The sequence below is a fragment of the Metschnikowia bicuspidata genome (genome assembly GCF_001664035.1).
Source record: "Metschnikowia bicuspidata var. bicuspidata NRRL YB-4993 chromosome Unknown METBIscaffold_4, whole genome shotgun sequence".
NCBI lineage: Eukaryota > Fungi > Ascomycota > Pichiomycetes > Serinales > Metschnikowiaceae > Metschnikowia > Metschnikowia bicuspidata.
Genome location: NW_017387734.1, coordinates 777062 through 779727, shown reverse-complemented (window position 1 = coordinate 779727; position 2666 = coordinate 777062).

The following is a 2666-nucleotide window of genomic DNA, read 5'->3' as shown; positions in this document are numbered from 1 at the left end:
TTTGTACACCTTCCGTCGTTACTACCGATTGATTGGCTTGCTGAGGCCTCTGTATGAAGCCTGGAGCTGGGGCAGGCCAGCGTAGTGCCGAGACACTGGTTATGCTTGGTCATGTACAAGAAGCAAAAATCGTGACATGGTGTCCGTAGGTGAACCTGCGGAAGGATCACTAAGAAAATAAAATACTCCCTTTTTGGGAAACCAAATCTGAACATTACATCTGAATACAAACAAAACCTTTCAACAGCGGATCTCCTGGTTCTCGCATTGATATAGACGCAGCGAATCGCAATACGTAAATCAATATGAAATATTTGAAACAGATTTATTGAGACATCAGCTGATTTTTAGAATTCACAAGCTACTTCAATGAATAATGTTTTAAGTCTTGTGATTTTGAGAATCATTAAATTTTTGAAGGCACATTTCGCTTTATGGTATCCCTCAAGGCATGGATCAAATGGCTCCAGATTGAGTTTTAGAATCAAATGCTCTCCCCTCATCTTCGTGAGACTAACCCTCAGGCATTTTCTGAAGCGGGGAAAAGGAATCAACACGATTTAGTATCGGCGAGAGAAGCGGCAATGCTCAAATTGAAATCCCCAGAGAATTGTAGTTTAAAGGTGCTCTCAGTTAGTTCAAAATTCTCAAATCCATTGGAAACGGCGCCATGGAGGGTGGCGGCCCCGTAAGTATTCTGACTGCTCTATTTTCTTAGACCACCAAGAGTCGAATGTAGCTCTAAGTGGATTGTAAGTTCCATCTTAAACTAAATATTGACATCACACCGGCCGCGAACAAGTGCAGTGACGAAAAGGTAAAGCACTTTGAAATAGAAGGGAAAAGCACGTGGAATTTTTAAAAAGGAAGAGCTTGCACGCAGACACAACCTTGGTGACAATCCACTCGCCTGTCTCGAGAGATACTTAGCAAGCCATGCCGATGATACAAAACAACCCCGCAAGAAAAGACGAGACTATTCCTGGCCTCTGTTTCTTTTGTCAGATAAGTCGGCAAAAGAATCACTCGATGGTTTAAGCACCATTGCTACATGCAGCGGGATATCTCTTTGTTCATGGATCTGGCCGCCGTAAAAACCAATCGTCAATATAGCAGCCAAAAATAACTCCCAACAATCGAAAGCAAACACTACTCTATTCAGTGAAGCAGATCGCTGATGAAAGCGCGATGTGATGGGTAAGATGACTATGCGAGCCAATCATGAAATAGGCGCAGCAGGCCCGCTTGAGCATGGTTCCTGATATTCGTTTTCATTGATGTCGGCCAAAACCACAAAAGGGTTCTTAGAGAAAGGAAAGTCAGGGATAGCAGATTCTGGCTCACTGGTGAGTTTCTTTTCGGAAACAGTTGATTTAGTCCCAGGAAGTGGTCCGGTGAGTATGTTCGAGGTTTCTGTCCAAAGAATTTGTTGTACATTGGCCATAACCGTGAAAGCTCTTCATTTAAGACTAGACACTATTGCATCAATATTTTGCAGCAGATCCCCAAGTTGAGCGAAACAGCGTCATCCATGATTGATATCATGTAAGAATATGTTATGAGCACTGACAAGCATATACTTGTATTGAAGCCTGGTGAGGATAAGAGTCTTGCTCGTCTGTCAAAATTATTTCTCAAGGCATTCAATCAGACTACAATATAAATTCCCAAATACACCACAATAACGGGACCAATGAGTAGAAGATGCGTCCGCTGTGGAAGAGGATCAGACGTTCAGCTGTCAGAAAAATGATGCTTCTGTTAAACAAAACATCAGGCAATTTTTTTCGATGGACAGTTTCAAGAAATATCTCACCTCAAAACAATGAGAATCATGTAAATACATTGAGAGATTGCAAAACCTTTGAGGGGTGCTACAAACACGTGTCACTATCCTTCAAGCTTACGGGAAACCATGTGGGGACGGCGGAATATATGCTCAAAGAGATGAAACAATCAGATTGAAAGTGACGGTGAAAATCATGTCGATAGACCATTGTTCTAAAATGATGAGTTGTTTTGAAGCTAGGATAACTTTTGAGATGCTAGGAAGTATACTTTGAACTATGAGGTCCCGGTGTCTCGGGTGTTTCGCTTCGAATGCGATAATATTTATTATATCATGCTTATTGATCTCGAGAAACAGCTAAAGAACAGGCCAATCCCCCAGATGAACATGTTAAAAGGACCAAGATAGGTAATTTATCTGGGAACGTATCCAAATGTCACTGGTTCTATGAATTTGAACATATGCCGATCAGACTGGGTTGAAATTTGGCTCAAATAAGGCATCGGATCCCAGATACACCCGAAGGAGCGCATTGAAATAGCGGGCGTAGACCAACCAGTTTTCGAGGGACCGCAGAAAAATGGAGACGGTGATGATGGCTTTGAATCCCATGCTGTTTCTTCTAATCTCTATGTTAGCATTCCACTTGTAAAGATGCAATGAAAGTGATGAAAGCTACATTGAGATTGCTTATTTACAACAGCGGAACGGATGTACAGGCAATCAAGTTCTTGTGAATCAATACTTAGCAATCAGACATACTAAATTGAGTAAAATCAGTCCAGTGATAAAATTAAAAAGCCAACTAGGTAAAAAACTGTACCATATGCAAACACACAAAGCTTGCTCGGGAATATTTACCTGAATGTAGTTTCGA